Source organism: Bombina bombina, chromosome 2 (genome assembly GCF_027579735.1).
Source record: "Bombina bombina isolate aBomBom1 chromosome 2, aBomBom1.pri, whole genome shotgun sequence".
Classification (NCBI taxonomy): Eukaryota; Metazoa; Chordata; class Amphibia; order Anura; family Bombinatoridae; genus Bombina; species Bombina bombina.
The window spans coordinates 387,881,375-387,904,768 of record NC_069500.1 but is presented as its reverse complement, the minus strand read 5'-3'; the positions used below and the strand labels follow the sequence as shown (position 1 = coordinate 387,904,768).

The following is a 23,394-nucleotide window of genomic DNA, read 5'->3' as shown; positions in this document are numbered from 1 at the left end:
TCACCATCAACATTGCGTGCAGCAGCAACCACAGCCTCCCAGACACTGTTCAGAGAGGTGTACTGTTTTCCCTCCTTGTAAATCTCACATTTGATGATGGACCACAGGTTCTCAATGGGGTTCAGATCAGGTGAACAAGGAGGCCAGGTCATTAGATTTTCTTCTTTTATACCCTTTCTTGCCAGCCACGCTGTGGAGTACTTGGACGCGTGTGATGGAGCATTGTCCTGCATGAAAATCATGTTTTTCTTGAAGGATGCAGACTTCTTCCTGTACCACTGCTTGAAGAAGGTGTCTTCCAGAAACTGGCAGTAGGACTGGGAGTTGAGCTTGACTCCATCCTCAACCCGAAAAGGCCCCACAAGCTCATCTTTTATGATACCAGCCCAAACCAGTACTCCACCTCCACCTTGCTGGCGTCTGAGTCGGACTGGAGCTCTCTGCCCTTTACCAATCCAGCCACGGGACCATCCATCTGGCCCATCAAGACTCACTCTCATTTCATCAGTCCATAAAACCTTAGAAAAATCAGTCTTGAGATATTTCTTGGCCCAGTCTTGACGTTTCAGCTTGTGTGTCTTGTTCAGTGGTGGTCGTCTTTCAGCCTTTCTTACCTTGGCCATGTCTCTGAGTATTGCACACCTTGTGCTTTTGGGCACTCCAGTGATGTTGCAGCTCTGAAATATGGCCAAACTGGTGGTAAGTGGCATCTTGGCAGCTGCACGCTTGACTTTTCTCAGTTCATGGGCAGTTATTTTGCGCCTTGGTTTTTCCACACGCTTCTTGCGACCCTGTTGACTATTTTGAATGAAACGCTTGATTGTTTGATGATCACGCTTCAGAAGCTTTGCAATTTTAAGAGTGCTGCATCCCTCTGCAAGATATCTCACTATTTTTGACTTTTCTGAGCCTGTCAAGTCCTTCTTTTGACCCATTTTGCCAAAGGAAAGGAAGTTGCCTAATAATTATGCACACCTGATATAGGGTGTTGATGTCATTAGACCACACCCCTTCTCATTACAGAGATGCACATCACCTAATATGCTTAATTGGTAGTAGGCTTTCGAGCCTATACAGCTTGGAGTAAGACAACATGCATAAAGAGGATGATGTGGTCAAAATACTCATTTGCCTAATAATTCTGCACACATTGTATAGGTGGGCACTTCCCGGAGGCCCACCGTTTTTGTGGAAAGGGCAGAGGCGAGGGGTAAGTGGGTATAACCGGGCAGTCAGTGAGTGCGGTTGAGTTGTACCATTGGTTGTGCCAGCAGCGCGGAGCTGGGGGAGCCTGAGCTTATCACCCATATAAAGCAATTGGCATACGACTTTTGGACATGTTCAGTTTACAAAACAAATTATTTCAAGTTCTATGAACATTTTATTTTAAATTTTCTTTATAACACCTATGATATTTCATGTTTTTCTTTTGAATGTTTATTTTTAATTTTAAAAAAATTCTTTCATGATAACGATAGAGCAATAAATTTGTAACCAACTTTCTAATTTACGCCTATTATCAATTTTTCTTTGTTATCTTGCTATCTTTATTTTAAAAGCAGGAATGTAAATCTTAGCATCCAGCCCATTTTAGGTTCAGCACCATGGATAGCACTTGCTTATTGGAGGCTTACATTTACCCACCAATAAGCAAGCATAACCCAGGTTCTCAACCAAAAATGGGCCGTCTCCTATGCATCACATTCCTTCTTTTTAAATAAAGATAGCAAGAGAACGAATAAAAATTGATAATAGGAGTAAATTATACAGTTGCTTAAAATTGCATGCTCTGTCTGAATCATGAAAGAAAAAATTTGGGTTTAGTGTCCCTTTTATGTATTAATTGTTTTAGCAGTTTGCTATATACCTCAGTATATTGGAATATAAGTCACAAATACACATGAAAATGAGGCATCAAACTGTTTTGTAAAGAGTACTGAATTATGATGGTGTGGCACTTTGCCTTTGGCTTACTGAAGGTTTATCTGCTCTATATTTATGTAATTAAATATGAGGTATATGCAGATCCTGAAAACAGAAAAACGTATTTCTTTCTAATGACACGGTGAGTCCACGGATCATCATCAATTACTGTTGGTAATATCACTCCTGGCTAGCAGGAGGAGGCAAAGAGCACCACAGCAAAGCTGTTAAATATCACTCCCCTACCCAGTGAAGTTTAGGTGTCTGATGAGAAGTTTTCTTCAATCAAGATTTTTTTTTTTTTAGCAGAGTAAGCTTACACTGTCCTTTTCTGGGGTCTATCCTAGTCCACATCAGTCTCTTTAGTAAGGCAGTGGTGGCTTTAGAGAACTTGTGAGGTACAATCCTCACTGCGTTTTCTTAAGAATCTGCTGCCCTAACTAGAAAACCTGAGTAGATTTACTCAGTTTTTCTCTCTTCACAGGTCCATGTGAGGTGCTGCACCCTCTCAAACCAGGTGAGCTGTCCTGCTGCTGGACAGCACTTTCAGGTAAGTGCCATTTTAATTTTCTTTTGCAAGGAGATTGCTGGCACTTGTTACAGCTAAAAGCTTTCTTATTTAATATGGGACTTTATTAAACCTTCATGTTTGGCGTTTCTTTTAGGCAGTTTGGACATTGAGACTGTGAGGTGATTTATGGTGACTCAGTGTGTTATAGTAGTTTTTATACTTTAACTTTTGGTCATGGCGATCACTGTTGTAAGCCGTTTTTTTCGGCAGTTAGGGCTCTGTAACCGCTCTGTATTTGAAAATGAGCTGCAGGACATGTAGGCACCTCAGTAAAGCTGCTGAGGTGTATAAGTAGCCTGAGGTCTATTTGGTTTGTTGCGCTAACACACATTTATATTTAAAGACACAGTACACATTATTTTTTATTTTCAAATAAAGAATTTTTACACGTTATCCTTATTTATTACATAAGATGGATCAAGAGGCTTTTCAAACCATTATCCCAGGTGAAGTTGCTGCTTGTCAGTTATGTTTAATGCTCAGGTGGAACCCCCAGTTCTTTTTTGTTCCTCATGCATTGAGAGAACTTTCAGTTATAGAGATAAAATATTTGACCATGAGCCACCATTATCCCAGGCAAATGCTGTTCAGGTGTCTCCTGTTGCAGATATGCCGCAGCTTTCTCCTCAAGCGTCCCAACTTTTTCAGTCTCCACATACAGTGCCCTGTGTTTCCTCTTGCAATCCTGTAGGATTTTCTCTACAAGACATTGCTTCCCAGGTATCCCTTGTGGTATCTGAGGCCTTGTCAACTTTCCCCATGTTGCAGGGAAGGCGTAAAAGGAAATTTAAGGAAACAGTAAGGTTTCTGATCAAGTTCTGGCTATCCAGATTGTCCCTTCCCATAAGCCTGAGGAAGAAGACATGTCGGTAGCATCTGAGTGGGAAATCTCATACTCAGACAGTGTAATTCCTTCTTCTGATGCTGAAGTGTTATCCTTCAGATTTAAGCTAGAACACCTTCGCTTATTACTTAAGGAGGTTTTTCGCTACCTTGGACGGCTCCGACACAACTATCGTAGTCGATCCTAAAAAGTCTAGTAAATTGAACACATACTTTGATGTTCCCTCCACGGTGGAGGTTTTTCCAGTTCCTGACTGTGCTGCAGAGATTATTGCTTGAGAATGGGAAAGACCTGCTATTCCCTTTTCTCCATCTCCTATTTTTAAGAAGATGTTTCCTATAGCGGATTCTATTAAGGAGTCGTGGCAGACGGTTCCTAAGGTAGAAGGAGCGATCTCCACTTTGGCCAAGAGGACTACTATTCCCATAGAGGATAGTTGTTCTTTTAAAGATCCAATGGATAAAACATTGCAGGCTTTAATAAAAAAGATGTATGTCCACCAGGGTCTACAATGGCAACCTGCGGTGTGTATCGCCACTGTTACCAGCACTGCAGCTTACTGGTTTGATGCGTTGTCTGAATCTGTTTAGACGGATGACCCTCTTGATGAGACCCAGGACAGGTTTAAGACTCTCAAGTTAGCCAATTCCTTCATTACAGATGCTTCCTTACAGGTTATTAAACTGGGAGCCAAAATTTCTGGTTTTGTGATCTTAGCCCGCAGGGCCTTGTGGTTGAAGTCCTGGTCTGCGGATGTTTCATCTAAATCTAAGATCATGGCTATTCCTTACAAGGGTAAGACCTTGTTTGGACCTGGTTTGGCGGAAATTATCTCAGATATTACTGGAGGGAAGGGTTCTTTTCTTCCTCAAGATAAAAAGAATAAGCAGAAGGGACGTCAGAGTAATTTTTGTTCCTTTCGTAACTTTAAAGGCAAGTCTTCCTCCCCTTCCTCCAAGCAAGATCAAGCCAAGCCTTCCTGGAAGCCCAACCAGTCCTGGAATAAGGGAAAGCAATCTAAAAAGCCTTCAGCTGATTCCAAGTCAGCATGAAGGGTTGCCCCCCCCCCCCCTCCGGGAGCAGATCTAGTAGGGGGCAGACTCTCTTTTTTCCCAGGCTTGAATAAGAGATGTACTGGATCCCTGGATGGTGGACATTGTCTCCCATGGATACAAAATTTACTTCAATTTTTTTCCTCCCAGAGGCAGGTTTCTCCTCTCCAGAAAAAAAAAGAGGCATTCTTACATTGTGTCAAGGACCTTGCCGCCCTGGGAGTAATAGTCCCAGTTCCCTTTCAGGAAAGGGGTCTAGGATTTTTCTTGAATCTGTTCATAGTTCCCAAAAAGAAGGGAACTTTTCGACCAAGCCTAGATCTAAAATGTTTAAACAAGTTTCTCTGGGCTCTTTTAGCTGTGCTTCGATCTCGGGGCATTGCAGTGGCACCTTATCTGGACAACATTCTGGTTCAGGCGCCATATTTTCAACAAGCAGAATCTCATACGGAGATCTTGTTGTCTTTTCTTCGATCCCATGGATGGAAGGTGAATAGGGAAAAAAGTTCTCTGGTTCCAGCTACAAGAGTCATATTTTTGGGGACCATAATAGACTTTCTGTTAATGAAGATTTTTCTGACGGAGGTCAGAAAAAGAAATATTTTCAACTCTTGTCTTGCCCTTCAGTCCTCTCCACGGCCGTCAGTGGCTCAATGTAGGTAATTGGTCTGGTGGTGGCTTCCATGGACATCATTCTGTTTGCTCGGTTCCATCTCAGACCTCTGCAGTTATGCATTCTCAGACAATGGAACGGGGACTATACGGACCTGTCTCTGCATGTAGATCTAGATCAGATCTCAATAGACTCTCTTCCATGGTGGCTTTCTCAGGATCATCTCTCCCAGGGTACTTGCTTCCGCAGAGCTTCCTGGGTGATTGTGACCACGGATGCCAGCCTTCTAGGTTGGGGAGCAGCATTGAAGGCTCAGGGCTTATGGACCCAGGAGGAGTCAGTCCTGCCCATAAACATCTTGGAGCTGAGAGCAATCTTCAATGCTCTTCTGGCCTGGCCTCAGTTAGCCTTAGCCCGGTTTATCAGATTCCAGTCGGACAACATAACCTCTGTGGCCTACATCAACCACCAGGGGGAAACTCGGAGTTCCTTGGCCATGACAGAGGTGGCCCAAATTATTCAGTGGGAGGAGACCTACAACTGCTGTCTTTCTGCGATCCACATCTCTGGAGTGGACAATTGGGAAGTGGATTTTCTGAGCAGACAGACTTTTCATCCCAGGGAGTGGGAACTTCATTCGGATGCATTTTCCAGCTTGACCCTCAAGTGGGGGCAGCCGGAGTTGGATCTCATGGCTTCTCGTCAGAATGCCAAACTTCCGAGATACGGCTCGAGGTCAAGAGATCCGCAGGCATTTCTGATCAATGCTCTGGCAGTTCCTTGGAACTTCAGTCTAGCATACCTGTTTTCTCCGTTCACTATGCTTCCAAGAGTCATTGCTCGAATCAAGCAGGTGAGGGCGTCTGTAATTCTCATAGTCCTGGCATGGCCTCACAGGATTTGGTATGCAGACCTAGTGAAAATGTCATCCTTTCCACCTTGGAGACTGCCTCTGAGGAAGGACATTCTTCTTTAGGGTTCCTTCCTTTATCCAAATCTCATTTTCTCTGAAGCTGACTGCTTGGAGATTGAACGCTTAGTTTTATCTAAGCAAGGATTTTCAGAGTCGGTCATTGAGACCTTGATTCAGGCTCGTAAGCCTGTGACTCGCAGGATTTACCATAAGATCTGGTGTAAATACTTGTATTGGTGTGAATCCAAAGGATACTCTTGGAGTAGAGTAAGGATTCCTAGGATTTTGTCCTTTCTCCAGGATGGTCTGTAGAAGGGTTTGTCGGCAAGTACTCTAAAGGGTCAGATTTCTGTGTCTATTTTGTTACATAAGCGCTTCATTTTGTCAGGCCTTGGTTAGAATTTGGCCTGTATTTAAAACTGTTACTCCTCCATGAAGTCTTAACCTTGTTCTTAAAGTTTTACAACAGGCTCCGTTTGAGCCTATGCATTCTTTAGATATTAAGTTGTTATCTTGGAAAGTTTTATTTCTTGTTGCTATTTCCTCTGCTCAGAGAGTTTCTGAACTCTCTGTTTTACAGTGTGATTCCCCTTTTGATTTTCTGCCCAGGGTTGTTTCGGTCAAGAATATTAATCAGGAAATCGTTGTACCTTCTTTGTGTCCTAATCCTTCTTCTCACAAAGAATGCTTGTTGCATATTCTGGATGTTGTGCGAGCGCAAAAAATGTATTTGCAGGCAACTAAGTACTTTCGGCAGTCTTCTGCATTGTTTGTTTGCTTTTCTGGGAAATGCAAGGATCAGAAAGCTATGGCTACTTCACTTTCCCTTTGGCTGAAGAGCGTTATTCGCTTGGCATATGAGACTGCTGGAGAGCAACCTCCTGAGAAAATCACAGCTCATTCCACAAGGGCTGTTTCTTCTTCTTGGGCCTTTTAAAATGAAGTTTCAGATTTGCAAGGCTGCAACTTGGTCATCTTTGCACACTTTTTCCAAATTCTATAAATTCGATACTTTTGCCTCGGCTGAGGCTTCTTTTGGGAGAAAGGTTCTTCAAGCAGTGGTGCCTTCTGTTTAGGTTCCTGTCTTGTCCCTCCGTTATCATCTATGTCCTCCGTTATCATCTATGTCAGTAATTGATGATGATCCGTGGACTCACCGTGTCATTAGAAAGAAAACAAAATTTATGCTTACCTGATAAATGTATTTATTTCTTGGCACGGTGAGTCCGTGGCCCACCCTGTATTCAGACAGTTTCTTTTTATATAAACCTCAAGCACCACTGCATCTTGTGTTACTTCATTTCTCTCCTTTCCCTTTGGTCGAATGACTGGGGGATTGTGGGTAGGGGAGTGATATTTAACCGCTTTCCTGTGGTGCTCTTTGCCTCCTCCTGCTGGCCAGGAGTGATATTCCCAACAGTAATTGATGTTGATCCGTGGACTCACCGTGTCAAGAAATAAATAAATTTATCAGGTAAGCATAGATTTTGTTTTTGATGGTAGATAAGAATATGAAGGACTATTTAGTCTTCACATATTTTGATCTAAAGTTTGAGGATTAGTGGGTTAAAAACATGGGGCTAGATTACAAGTGGTGTGCTAAATAACTTTCTAAGGTGGGGAGAGGCCACAATTCTTTACTGTTGGGAATTCTTCACCTGGCCACCAGCTGGAGGCAAAGATGTCTGTTTATTGTGCTGTTTATTGCCATATACATTATGGAGCTACTGGAACTGTCCCTCCTGGGTTAGACCCATTAGAGAGTAGATCTTCAGATTTTATTTTACCTCTAAATAAATGCATGCTTTGCAAATTGATCACTATCTGCCCTCCAGTTCAGCTTTGCAATTCATGTTTACATTTTGTATTACAGTCTAAAATGTCTACTGCTTCTGCTATTAATACAGTCTGCCCACAATCAATGAATACTACTCAGGGAGGTTCTACTGATTTTTCTTCAGAATTTAAGGAATACTTTAAGTTTGCTATATCTGAGGTGTTGGCTGCTATGAAGGTTCAAGTAAGTGTAAACTTATGCATTTTCCCCTCTAGTTCTTTTACTAGAGGTGATGTTACTCTAGTTTCTGATTCTACCAAACCAGTTCAGATGTCTGACTCTGAAGGTTTACTTTGTCAATAGGATGTCAATTCTGATGAGTTATCAGATCAGGAATCTGAAGAGGTATCGTTTTTCTCTATAAGGACAGTCTAGTCAAAATTAAACTTTCATGATTCAGATAGGGCATGCAATTTTAAACAATTTTCTAATTTAGTTTTAGCAACACATTTGCTTTGTACTCCTGGTATTCTTTGTTGAAAGCTAAACCTAGGTAGGCTCATATGCTAATTTCTAAGCCCTTGAAGGCCGCCTCTTATTTGAAAATTGTTCAAAGCTTGACAGCACTAGTTCATGTGGACCATATAGATAACATTGTGCTAACTCCCGTGGAGTTATTTATGAGTGAGCACTGATTGGCTAAAATACAAGTCTGTCAAAAGAACTGAAATAAATGGGCAGTTTGCAATGGCTTAGATACAATGTAATCACAGAGGTAAAAAGTATTTTAATATAACCGTTATGCAAAACTGGGAAATGGGTAATAAAACGATTACCTATCTTTTTAAACAAATTCTGGAGTGGACAGTTCCTTTTAAGGTTAAACATTTGCAGTCTCTGCTCAAAGTAATTATGCAGACTTTAGTGATCAAGGATCCTAGACCTGCTCAGGATAAGACTATTCAACAACTTGATATTATTTTTAAGCTAAAACCTTGTCCCTGGACTATCATGTAGCGGTTTCAGAAATTATTTCCAAGGAATGGGACAAGCCTGGACTTCCGTTTATTCCTTCTACAAAATTTAAAAAAATGTTTCCGGTTCCAAATGCTAACTTAGAACCTTTGGAAACTATTCCAAAGTTAGATGGAGCAATTTCTACTCAGGGGATTGTTTCTTTTTGCCAAAGAGGATAGCACTTCTTTCAAAGAACCCCAATGCATAGGAAACTAGAAAGTTTTTTAAGGAAAGTATTCTTTCAAGGGGTCAATTATTTCAACCAGCTGTGGGCATTACAAACCAAAAACAGGATATGTGTGCAACAGAGTGACACACAACCGGGCGCTAACTTAGAATAAAATAAGGATAAAAATCAAGCCTGAATATCAAAAGTACTAAATGACATAATATACATACCCTAGTACATAAAAAAATAACAATAGTATAAATAATTAAAAAACTTCAGTCCAGGAAAAGATCATATATATATAGTCCGTTTTGATAAATTACTTACAGTCTTTGCATATCAGGAGTATTAAATAATGTATTGTAAAATAAAGTGAATGGTCGCTGCTCCTCCAAAGTAGGGGTAAACTCCAGGGTCCCCAACAAGATAAAAAGATAGTGCATAAATTTATGCATATAATAGCCGATTGCTAGGTCCCAAAAACCGATCCTTATGGCAGTGTTTCCAAGGATGTATCACAGGTCAGTTCACGTTGCCGGCTTTGCAAACGAACACACCCGCTCTGCAGTCGCGGGGCTGATGACGTTTCCTGTAGCCGTCTCAAGGAGTACTGGATCACTGACAACTCCTGGACTACGGATCCCGCCAGGGGTCAAAAGAGCTAAGCAAATTCTACGCGTTTCGTCTCGTATCGTCGAGACTTTGTCAAGAATGCTTAGCTACACATATTTGCGCATTATATACCCTTGATGGTGTAAGCGTAATTGATCCCAATTAATTAATAAGTGTTACATATAAGGGTATATAAAGGGCAAAGAATGGAAAATAGTTGATACAATTGTAAATGCATAATAATTGATAAAAACATTTTTTAAAAAACAATGGCATTAAATATAGCAGCAAAAATATCAGGTTCTATATTGATAATACAATAATTGCAATTAATACATCTATGCCAAATTTTAAAATATATGCAAAAAACTATGAAACATGAACACAAATTAATAATACTCCAAGATGATTATATATATATATATAAAATAGTTAAAATACATAGAACTACCACAACAATTAAATATGATAAAAAGAATGGTTAATTTCATAAAAAAGCCTGGATATCTAATTCTATATTTAACCCTTTGGGTTCCAGACAGTCTAGTGTTTTTATCCAAAAGGTTTCCCTTTGCCTTAACTTCAGCAGTCTGTTGGTATCCCATTTGTCTGGTGCAACCCATTCAATAATTTTAATGCTAAGCTCATTAGGGTTCTGATTGTGACATACTTTAAAATGATAAGATACACTATGATTATCAAAACCTGACTCTATGTTCCTAATATGTTCTCTCAATCTATACTTTATTTTTCTTTTAGTTCTTCCTACATAGATTTTGCCACATTTGCAAGTGAGTAGGTATACTACATACGTAGAGTGGCAAGTACATCTATATTTGCATTTGTAAGTGTGATTACCATCTGAATTTGAGAAACTAGTATGTTGTGTATCTATGAGAGGGCACATGACACACTCTATAGCTTTACAAGGATACAGCCCTACCTGTCCCCCACACCAATTAGTCAGTGTTCCATTGTTTGCTTTATGTCTTAGTTTAGTAGGGGCTAGGTAATTTTTGATATCCTTGCTTTTTTTAAAAATAACCTCTGGTTTGTCCCCTAAAACATTGTGGAGCACAGGATCTAATTTTAATACTTCCCAGTGTTTGCCCAAGATTCTTTTGATTTGTTGATGTTGATTATTATATCTAGTAATGAATTTAACATTCCCTTCCTCATAGTTATTCCTAGCTTTGCTCTTATTCTTATTTTGTCCTTTTATAAGTTGAGTCCTGTCCATTTGTAGGACCTTTGCTTTCGCATTGTCTAGTAGTTGTTTATCATATCCTTTTTCTAAAAACTTTTTTGTCAGAGCTGTGGGCATTGCTTGCGTTGCGGGAGCTGCATCCCTTTTGGGCGATTTTTTTTCTTTTTTAATTCCTTTATTTGTGATGCTGTAATTTAAATTATTTGCATTAATGCTAAGAATATGGCTTTGTTGGTCCTCCTTACCAGAAGGGCCCTGTGGCATAAATCTTGGTCTGCAGATATGGTCTCAAAGTCCAGACTGTTGTCCTTGTCTTTCCAAGGAAATATCTTGTTTGGTTCTGGTTTGGATTCTATTATTTACAATGTCACATGTGGAAAGGGTGCTTTTTTACCCTAGGGTAAAAAAATCTAGATTTATGGGTAAATTAAATAACCATTTTTGCTTGTTTAGTCAGTCAAACTATATATTTTTTTCAAAGTATTGTGATCAACACCATAATCTGGCAACAGGCCAATGTCATACAAAGATATCAGAAGTCTAGTCAATAAGGGTGTGATTACATTAAAATCCAGAGAGTGCCTGTCTGGACTTTTTGATTTGATATAATATATCAATTCTGTGGGACACCTGCCAAGCCTATTTATGTGAGACATCCTCTGAAGCTTAGGTCAGCAGAGGAGGGGCACTCCAGACTCTGACCTGAAGTATCATGCCCCTCTCATTAGCTCGCCCCACCCTGGCATAAAAATTGGGCTCTGACCCCGCCAGCTATTATGAAAACATATAAATCCCAGGCCAGTAGGGACCAGTATAACGCTAGCCTTTCCACATGCACTCACCCTGGGGGAGTAAAATTACAGTCATGAACTTACTCAAAGTTTAGTGCAAGCATGAAACTAAGCAACCCTAAGGAAGCTGAATCCTTAATGCAATCTACAAACTATTGTGCAAACTGAACTTGTTCGGGAATGATAGGGAGGGGAAAACCACTTGATTCCAGGAGAAAGCTGAGCCCAATATTATACGGTAAGAAATAGGTGCACCCACAACATTGCAACACATATATATGTATATATATGCTGCTACTTAAACTCTCCGCCACCTAAAGTGTGGCGAATTTCAATCATCCTGATCCAGATGATTGAGGGGCCCTGCTCTTATGTGATTGGCCATATGTGAGCAGAAGGCAGCATTGCACAATTAGCGGCTTGTGCAATGTTAAATGTGGGTAGCAGATTCTGCCATGCTCGCAGCAAGGCCGGGTGGATGAGGTTCATGATAGGTTCATCATAAATGGGACCCCATGATGGGTAAATAGCTTCAGTGGTATGCCAAAATACATTCCCTCCATAGTTTACATAGTTTTATTTTAATGATTAATTATTTCTCCTTAACATGCAAGAGAAAACTGAAACTATGTATCTGTGAGGTCAGAGTATAGTGTGGCACTTTTACAAAGTGTGCATGAGACCATTGATCTACAAAATACAACATGATGACCACTCAAGTCAGTTAGGGTAAGTAGGTTTGATTTTCCTTGGTGCTGAGGTTGCACCTCTGCAGATCTAAGTAATTAAATAGGGTTCTAGCAATCATTTTTACATGATCAGGGCATTCCTTTCTCTAGGAGGCAGCTAGGCATCACCAGCTAGCTACAGTATAAAGGCTAACAGTCATTGAACAATCATTGTGTTCCTCCTTATAGATATGTATTCCAATAATCTTGCATACACTGTATGTGAGACCCTAGATTTGTCTTCATTTAATTTAACATCGGTGTTGTGCAATGTGAAAAAACTGTTCATTGAGGAACATTAGTAACTAATAAACAATAAACAGATTGCCTTGCCCAGTAGCCTTTGCTTCCCTTAATTTTAACCCGTTATCACAACACTACACAGCTTTCATCACTTAAATACGTTAGCTCAATGCGATATGTTACATTTTTATTATTATTTTATGCTCTATGGTGTCAAGAGATTTATTAAAATCTAGATATATGTTTCTTCTGTGTGAAGGTCCATGACTGTTGGCTTAAAAAAATATATTAGTCTGACATAATCTCCCTGAAGCAAGTCACTGCTGTCTTTGATCTTGTAAGTTCTTTGATTTACTTATGCAGTTATTCTTCTTTCTAATGTATTTCCATGAATTTCCCCACAAATTATGCTAATAGTATTGGCCTGTAGTTACCAGCTGTATTTCTGCTAGCATTATGTACATTGGCTCTGTTTTAGCTATTCTCCAGTTATCCACTCACATGAAACTATCACTGATAACTTTCTGGTTAGTTCGGCTGATGTTTCTGTTGACAGAGATCAAAGCTCATTGAACAACTAGACATAAGTATAAATATTGCACATTACAGTTACCCGTTGTGTTTAATATTTGTTCATTTTGCATTTATTTTATTTGCTGCAAAGGCAAAGTACTGGGAATAAAAAGCAGCCCTGGAGAATTTGAAGACCAGCGCTATCTTTCGTTGAGTCTGTAGAATGCACACACACCATTTTTGTCAAGGGGATTTCTGGGATACACCTTCCTCCAATATTTTATTCAGAATGACATATCAGTTTAGATTAAAAAACAAACAAACATATTATTGTTATATAGGCACATATAACCAATGACTCCCTTTCCCAGTATGAAAATGATTATCCATAGTGTGATTTGGAGAAGACTCTCAAAACCGATCATCACTCTGTCTCACAATGTGACTTAACTAGAGACTAGAAACCATTCAAAGGAGGGCTACTAAATAGTGTGTGGTCTATGAAATAAAATTCATAATGAAATATTATATGACCTTAATATGTATAGCCCATAGGAGAAAAGAGAGGTGTTATCACTGCATCACCTCACCAGCAGCTGCAGCCCACTGGAAATCTTTTGGTGTCCTGGTAGACCAAGCCAGCCATGCTGAGGCCAGCGCTTCCTTTCGTTTTCTTTCTGTATTGATAGTAGCCAAGTCAAGAGATTTCCTGACCAGCTCCAATGTACTAACCATGACCCAAGCACATATAACATATAGTTATTCGATGGTGGTCTTAAAGGGACATTATACTGTAAATCTTTATCCCCTTTAATGTCTTTCAATGATCCATTTTACTTACTTGAGTATATCAAATTTTTACAAATAGCTTCTTTACCTATATTTTGTCATATATCTTTATAGAAAAGCTATGAAAACAAAACAAGAGGCAGCAGTGGTAGAAATTAAATGGGCAGTTTACTGTAATTTTTCTCCCCTTTGATGTGTTCACAATCATCTATTTTACCTGCTGGAGTGTATTAAGTTGTTTACAAATAGCGAATTTGCCTTTAATTTATCATTTAAAATAGCTGATTTTGCCTGTTGTATCCCCAACTATACTGAAAGTTTCAGCTGGGAAACTATAGTTTCCTGCATGCTGTAGTGGTAAATGTGTAAGGAGGCAGGAGAAGTCTGTGCACATTTTTGGTGGTGTCTGATTAGGAGTGGAGGCGGATTGCTTGTCAGGAAAGATCGAGTTGATCTGCAGAGTAGATCCAGATTTACATCTCGGGTGTCTGTAGGCACAGAAATATGAAGTGCCCCGCCCCCTCCACGCCCACTCTCAATATTCTTCCTTAATGGGAACACTGTTGCATGAATCAACTACCCTTATACACACACACACACACACACACACACACTCTTCTAGACCACCCAAATATAGTCTGACTAAACTAATTATAGTAACATATGTAAGAATATTTATTAGTCATCAGTAAAGGCTGTCTGATCCACTAAGCCACTATGCTTAGCTGCAGCCTGCCAAATAGCTTTATGATGGCTTACAGTGGTACTCTGTGACAACTAAGGGGTTAAGGAAACATTCAACACCAGAACTGGATTAGCAACTAAAATCATTTATGGAAGATTAGTGCAACATGCTACTGTACAACCTCACTACCCGCTTTCAAATTGCATCCAGCATTCAAAATCTAGTTTACTCACTACACTTGCTAAGAGCTGGTGAGAACAGTTACCTACCACTTGCAGGCCTATTATCTCCCCCCATTGCAACCTTGGACCAACCTACCCATGCAGGAGAAGTCTGAAGCAACTTGCAGCAACTCTTCCTTGTTTGAGTTTACAGGGCTGTTGCCAAAACAGTGCTAAAACTATTTTTACTCTCTGCCTCTGTTCACAGCCCTGTCGGCATTACATTAACTCATTAAAATGGCTAAGCAGAGGCAAAGAGTAGAAATAGTTTGGGCGCTCTGGAACACGTTAGCGCAGTTCTGGCAGCAGCCCTGTAAACACAGAAATTTCAGACTGTTTGGGACATAAGTCCACATAATTTTGTAGCTGTCTGCTGCCCTTTAGCATAGCGCATGGGATACAAAGGAATTTTATCAGCTAGGATCTGGGACTTAAAATGTAAGTGCCTTACCCGCCAATGTAAGCCGAGACAGGTTGTATCAGCAGGCTTAAACCCCAACGAAGTATGCGAACAATACTTGGTGCGCTTTACAAATGCTAAATTTGCACTAAAAAAAGACTGATATTAAAATGATTTAATATGATTAAAAAATTATTTCATATATTAATATATATTCTAAAAACACATTACATATGTAACACACATAATATTGCATAACAAACACAAAATAATCTAATAGAATTAAGTCCCAGTTTGATAAAGAAGTTTGCTTGATCAAAACTTCCAAAATGAAAAGTCTTTTTATAGCCATAATGGTGCTGAACATGAAACAGAGACAGCGCTCTCTTAAAAGTATGACAATTTATCCCCGCATAAAGTACTTACAATTTCTTACACTGAATAATCATTAATTATCTCTCCATGTAGTGTCCTCTTGTTACTCTTGGCGTGGAGATTTGCCCCTCATCTCAGTGTCTATACCTTAGGTTACTTGCACCACTATCCGTACTGTATGGTTTTGTTTGCAGTTATGTTGCACGTCTAGTACCCCAATAAACCCTGCGTGTTCTGGGGAAGCGTTACTACTGCAGCAACAAACAAATACAGTAGCCACTAAGGGGTAGATTTATTAACTGTCGGGCGGACATGATCCGCTGTAGCATATATCCTATCAGGATGATTGCTGTCCGTGACTCCACCTCAAAGGTGGCGAATGAGTTAAGGAGCAGTGGTCTTACAACCGCTGCTTCTTTACTTTTGCTTCCGGCAAGCCTGAAGGCTTGCACGGAAACAGCTGCATTCACAGCGCATAGTAAATCTAACCCTTAGGCTCATGTGATATGCGTGGTATGTCAGTGACTGGAAGCAGCATGTTGCCCCTCTATGGAGGGCGTCCGTAGGCACATGCCTACTTATAAATCCAGCCTTGCGGCAGAGAGAGACTTAAAAAAAAGGCAGAGACAAGGCTGAACAACCGAAAGATTACTCTGTGAGTTTATGGTTAATAACTAGTGATGTACTTTATTGTAAAGTCATATCTGTTGTGAATATTATATTTACATTACCAAATGTGTTAGGGTGTGTGATAGATAGAAGAAACAGTGGGGTTTATTTAGCAGCGCTAAAAAAGCTAGGAAATGATGATACCAATCTAATTTATGTTTTATACAATCTTGTTTATTTAAAAATTCTTATAACACATAAAAACAACAGCAAATGCTATTCCTAATTAATAAAGGGACGTCTCCCTTATACAACACTTATAAAAACAGACTAGAACCATATATTGATAAACCCTAGAATTCCAGGTATAAAGGAATTAATTCTATAGATAACATATGGTAATCAACAAATTTCTAAGATAAATGGTGAATTGAATATTTAAAAGGCACAAATGTATCAATCCTAACAGCTTTACAGTTCTTCAGTAACAAATACCGTTATAAAGTTACACAGTTACTTTCCTTGGACATATAATTGGCTCAGGTGTGCTGGATAGTTAAAAAGGCAAAAAACAGCCGTTATTCTGATTTAGGTGCCAAAGCAATCGTGGTTAATGGAAATGGTTAATTTAACAGATGAATACCTTGATGTCTTTAAAGTTCAGTTTGCGTGTTTTAAAAAACGTAGTGCAAATTAGTGTAGAGGTACCTTAATCTGTCCTGGTTGCAACCGCTGATATTCTTCACTGTGAGGGATTCACAGACTGTTTGTTCCTGGTGCTTCTGATAAGTCACCAGGAACAAACAGTCTGTGAATCCCTCACAGTGAAGAATATCAGGTACCGCTACACTAATTTGCACTACATTTTTTAAAACACGCAAACTGAACTTTAAAGACATCAAGGTATTCATCTGTTAAATTAACCATTTTCATTAACCACGATTGCTTTTGCACCTAAATCAGAATAACGGCTGTGTTTTGACTTTTTAACTATCCAGCACACCTGAGCCAATTATATGTCCAAGGAAAGTAACTGTGTAACTTTATAACGGTATTTGTTACTGAAGAACTGTAAAGCTGTTAGGATTGATACATTTGTGCCTTTTAAATATTCAATTCACCATTTATCTTAGAAATTTGTTGCTTACCATATGTTATCTATAGAATTAATTCCTTTATACCTGGAATTCTAGGGTTTATCAATATATGGTTCTAGTCTGTTTTTATAAGTGTTGTATAAGGGAGACTTCCTTTATTAATTAGGAATAGCATTTGCTGTTGTTTTTATGTGTTATAAGAATTTTTAAATAAACAAGATTGTATAAAACATAAATTAGATTGGTATCATCATTTCCTAGCTTTTTTTAGCGCTGCTAAATAAACCCCATTTTTTCTTCTTATCCACCATTTAGTTCTCTTTGAGGGAAGAACTTTTTTAGCAGCAGGAATCCACCTTTAGGCGCTCCTATCACACTACACATAGATAGAAGAAACACCTTTCAAAAAATAAAATTAAAAAGACCGTACAAAGATGGAGTCTTCTGCCTAACCAACGTATATGCACCGGTATATATTGTTATCTGTATGTCTTCAGCAATATTTAATGTGAAGTTGTTTATTAATAACAGTGATAATAGTAACAGTTATTATTTGTATTCATTTTTTAATTTACAATATGGTTTGAAATGTTACAACCAATACTTAGTCTAATAATCCATGGTTACAGACTTGTCATGAATGCATCTTGATACATTTACAAGCCCTACAATAGATCATATTAATTTGCACTGGTTTAATGGCAAGTTTTGGCCAGGGGACCAGTACCACACACATTTTGACAAATGTTACTGTATCATTATAATGAACATCTATACACTAATATACACAAGACTCTGCACTAAAGGATAATGCAAATCACCTATACACTAAAAAACATGTTGCACTGTATAATTAATGCAGAGTACCTATACATACATTGATAACATATAACCTGCACTGTATAATGATAATGAGAGTTTATACACTAAAAATACAGAACAGGCTGCCCTGTATAATGATGATGGGTGCCAGGGCCGCCATCAGGGGTTGAAAGGGGTGACTCCTGCCAGGGGCCCACTATGCCAGGGGGAAACATGGGGCAAGCACAACTATTAAAAATTTAAATTTTGGCAGCCACCAGAGGGCACTACAGCAGAGAGCTAATGAGTGTGGGAAATGTCATTACAAGGAGTAAAGCATTACCATTTGAGAGGATTTATGAGGGTGCACTAAACCAATATGCACAGCGTGAGACAGGCTTGGCACTTCAGTTTGTACAGTGTATGCCTGAGTCAGATGGCAGATCACTTTCATTTGCAGAGGAGGTAGGACTTACTTAGTAAATGTTTTGTATTTCTTTGTGCAATTTCGGATTGTAACTTCAGTGTGGTAGTTGTATGGTAGGGCCAAGGGTCCATAAAAACACATTTTGTTTAGCAAAAAGCAGCAGTGTATTTATGATTATTTGACAATGCTGTAGAAATTCTATATTTAATGTTTTCTCCTTAATACACAAATGGTAGGTGTGTATATATATATATATATATATATATATATATATATTTATTACATTCCAGTTTACTACCCCTTTATGCAAGGACTTTCCAGATGCTAGGAGGCATTTTATCTAAGATTTTTACATCTGCATAAAATGTTATACTCTCAGGCTAAGATTGCTCAGTGTTTGAAATGAGACAGGTTAACTTAACACTGTTCAGTTTACACTACAGCTGACTTAATTTTGAAATACATACAAACAAGCCTAAATCCTGCGTTTAACCAGATCTAATGGTATGAGACTGAGTACCACAGCTTATCATTCCACCAAGACCATATAGAGTAAAGCATTTTCAAAATCAATAAGTACAGCTTACAGATGGGAACATTTGTACACCAGATTTGAAGTGGTGCTCTTGGTTGGGGAAAATAGGGGGAAACCCCCCCCCCCCCAAACATATGTCAACCTTTCAAAAGTACTTTTCTTCATCTACCCATTCTGACAGATCATTAATGTACAATTTTGAATTCACATAAGTACTTTTGTTTACACATTTACAAACATGATTCTTTAAAAAGGTATCTCTTGATTTCTGCTATTTTTTATCATGCATATCACACACTGTTGATTTAGGGAATGGCAATGTGAAGAAATTTTATCTCCCGTGAGTGTTTCTGTGTGTGTCTGTGTTTATGTCTTTGTGCTTTTGTTGGTGTCTCTATGAGTGTGTATGCATTTTCTGTGGATGTCTCTGTTAGGGTGTGTGTGTATGCCTGTGCATTTTCTGTGGGTGTCTCTGTGGGGGGGGGTGTATGAATGTCAGTGTATTCTCTGTGGATGCCTCTGTGAGGGTGGTTGTGTATGTCTTTGTGTGTTTTCTGTGGATGTCTCTGTGAGTGTGTGTGTGTGTGTGTGTGTGTATGTATGTGTGTGTGTTCTGTGGATGTCTCTATGAGGGTATGTGCTTATGTCTTTGTGCATATTCTGTGGGTGTCTCTGTGAGGGTGTGTGTGTATGTTTTTGTGTGTTTTCTGTGGATGTCTCTGTGAGGGTGCGTGTGTATGTCTTTGTGCTTTTTCAGTGGGTGTCTCTGTTAGGGTGTGTGTGTATGTTTGTCTGTGTATGTTCTGTGGCTGCCTCTGTGAGGGTGGGTGTGTATGTCTTTGTGTGTTTTCTGTGGATGTCTCAGTGAGGGTGTGTATGTATGTCTGTGTGTTCTGTGGATGTCTTTGTGAGGGTATGTGCATATGTCTTTGTACATTTTCTGTAGGTGTCTCTGTGAGGGGGTGTGTGTATATTTCTGTGTGTTTTCTATGGATGTTTCTGTGAGGGTGTGTGCGTATGTCTTTGTGCATTTTCCGTGGGTGTCTCTGTGAGGGTGTGTGTGTGTATGTTTGTCTGTGTATTTTCTGTGGCTGCCTCTGTGAGGGTGGTGTGTATGTCTTTGTGTGTTTTCTGTGGATGTCTCTGTGAGGGTGTGTATGTATGTCTGTGTGTTCTGTGGATGTCTTTGTGAGGGTATGTGCATATGTCTTTGTACATTTTCTGTGGATGTCTCTGTGAGGTTGTGCGCATATGTCTGTGTGTTTTATGTGGGTGTCTCAGTGATGGTGTGTGCATATGTCTGTGGATGTTCTGTGGATGTCTCTGTGAGGGTGTGTGTATATGTCAGTGTTTTCTGTGGGTGTCTCTGTGAGTGTGTGTGTGTGTATGTCTTTGTGCATTTTCAGTGAGTGTCTCTGTGAGGGTGTGTGCATATGTCTGTGTGTTTTCTGTGGGTGTCTATGTGAGAGTGTGTGTATGTTTTGTGTGTTTTCTGTGGGTGTATCAGTGAAGGTGTGTGTGTATGAATGTCTTTGTGTGTTTTCTGTGGGTGTCTCTCTGTGTGTGTATGTCTTTGTGTGTTTTCTGTGGGTGTCTCTTTGTGTGTTTTCTGTGGGTGTCTGTGAGTGTATGTCTTTGTGTGTTTTCTGAGGCTGTCTCTGTGGGTGTTTTCTTGGGTGTATGTGCAAATTTTTGTTTGAGTTTGTGTGTGTTTGTGTCCATTGTCTGTTCCTTTTTAGGACATGTTGACCTTACTACTGATTATTCACATCTTTCTACAGACTTTGAGACTAATGAGACCTTTCCGGAAGTCACCAATCCATTACTTGACTTAAATTACTGTTTAGGCAGTTCAGGGCCCTTCCTTTCAGTAACTGCATGCTGTTGTCATCATATAGTTGGCATCTTCCTTGACAAAAATATAATCAGAACTCCATATTTTGTCTTGTAAATCTCCTTTTTTGACAAAACTGTTGTCTACCTCATTACTTTTTAGGTCAATGTAAACAAGTGCTGGGTGTCTTTGTGGGTGTCTGAGTGTGTTTGCACATGTCAGAGGGAGGAGGGGAGCCCTGATCAATGGTTAAGTAAGGGGCTCCAAACTTTCTAGTGGCAGCCCTGGGTGTCTATGCTTAATGATGCCTAACATTTATACACTGAAAATAAACACATTGCACTGTATTATTGTCTGTAATCCATTAGAGGCTCCTCTATAGGGGCAGGTGGGGCAATGCCCAACTAGTTTGTGGCGGAAAGGTTAAAGTATATTTAAAAAAAAATAAAAAAAAAATCCTAAGGTTGGGGGTTGAATAAACTTAATTGAAAAAAAAATAAAAACAATTATAAAACAGTTAAGCATGCCATTGTAAGGTTGGGAGGAGGGGAATCTTGTTATTGATAATAAAAAATAAATGTATTTTAAAAAAACAAAGGTAACAGTTAAGCATTTTAATAATAATATCTAAGTGGGGTGCTTTTGAAATCTGCCCTGTTTGAGAGCAGTTTACACATGCCTTGTCTGGCCCTTTCATAGATTTCTGATGTTACCCATTTAGTTTTCATCCGACCGTTTATGCATAGACATCCAAAAAACAAACAAACCTCTGTAACATCTCATTGGCTACAGTATGCGGGCAGGGTTACACAACTTTGATGATGTTAACAGGCAACCGTGTTTTCCTTGTTGACTCTATCTGGACTCCATTACTTTGATAATCACTGGTGGTAAGGTAAGTATTATTTATTTTATTATAGTTTATTAAATGTTCCACTGGTATCAGTCATATTTATATATAGGCACTACTAGCCAGTTGCATGCTAGCTAAGGGCTTGTATTCGTCAAGCAGTAGCAGAGACTGGTCGTCCTGGAGTGGTGGTGAGTGGCGAGATCCCTCTAGCTCAGAGCACAGGGTCATTGAGAGCAAGGTTCTATCACCTTCAATTCAAGGCTGTGCTCTGGCTGATCTCTGCTCACAGCATTGGGCCCCGGGGAGTCATGGTAGTGTGCAGCCTGTGATCCAGACGGCTGTTACATAAGTGAGGAAGGAGTTTTTCCTACACTTGAAGTCTACTCTCTGCAGTTAGCATCAGGGTAGCATTAATTTTATGGAAAAAATATACAGTAAGTTCCAAAAAATGAATGCTACCCTGATGCTAACTGCAGAGAGCAGACTTTGAGTTTAGGAAAAGCTCCTTCTTCCTTCCTTACTTATGTTCTGGCTGCTTGGATCACGTGGCTGGCTGGCTGCACACTGCCATGACTCCCCGGTGCTATGAGCAGAGATCAGCCAGAGCGCAGCCTTGAATTGAAGGACAACCTAGCTTTTTAATGCAGAAGTTATATAAATGGCCGGGTGGCTCAGACAGACTATTAGTATCTGCCGCAAGCTGATTCCCCGAATATCAAAACGCAACACAGATCAGTTGTTCTGGGAGAGGGAGAGCAGCAATGTAGCAGGCTGCAGCTCTGTATCAGTTAGAAAAGTGTTTAGGCGCACCCTGCTCCCAGCGCTCTATTCTTCCCCTATGGTGACACCAGACACTTAGACGTCTCACTGCGGTTAGAGTAAAGTTGTTATGGGGAAATTTATTAACAATTTAGTAAACAAAAAAATTGCACAGAGTATTATTTTGCTTAATTTTTTTTTATATATTACAGTTTTATTTTCTAATGACCATTGCTGGACTTTTGACAGTATGTCATTTTATTTTATATATATATATATATATATATATATATATATATATATATATATATATATATATATATATATATATTTATATATATATATATATATAGATATATATATATATATATATATATATATATATATATATATATATATATATATATATATATATATATATATATATATATATATATATATATTACACTAATATGTTTGAAAGTCTTTTTTAAATTAAAAAAGAATGCTGATGTACTGGCTTAGGCTAACTCAGGAGACACCGGAATGTACTTTGTGGGCAGACTTTTTTCTTTGCAGACAGCAACAGCATAATGGACTAATTAGGGCAATAATAAGAAATGGCAATAGATGAGATTGCTAGCTGCTGTCACAGAAGCAGGGAGGGAGTGATTTAGTGGAGAGGAGGGCAGATTCACAGCAGAGTGACAGGCATCCTCCTTAGACAGGAAGTGGAGTACAGATCAGTTCAGGGCATCTAAATTCAATTAATGCATTCCCAAGATCCCAAAGAAAAATGTAAGTCAGGGAGGGTAAAGTTAATGCATACATCTGTTTGATGATGAAGGGTTAATGTCTACATTAGGAAGGGGTTGTAACATCTGCATGGTGAGTGTAATTAGCATCTTCATGCTGGTTAATGTTTATAAGGGGGCGAAGCAGGTGGCATCTGCATGTGGCATAGAGAGGGTTAATACCTTCACAAAGCAGATTGCTAAATGTGAATATGTAGGAATAGTCTAATGAACATATACATTGGAGATAAAGAGTTAATATA

At 39.2% G+C, this 23,394-nt stretch overlaps 1 protein-coding gene across 2 annotated transcripts in view; it reads left to right on the top strand.

Moving 5' to 3' along the window:
• The window catches only part of RIMBP2 (RIMS binding protein 2), a 1,089,352-nt gene that overhangs the window by 696,567 nt on the left and 369,391 nt on the right, over positions 1-23,394 (top strand). The gene's annotated exons all lie outside the window — the stretch shown is intronic.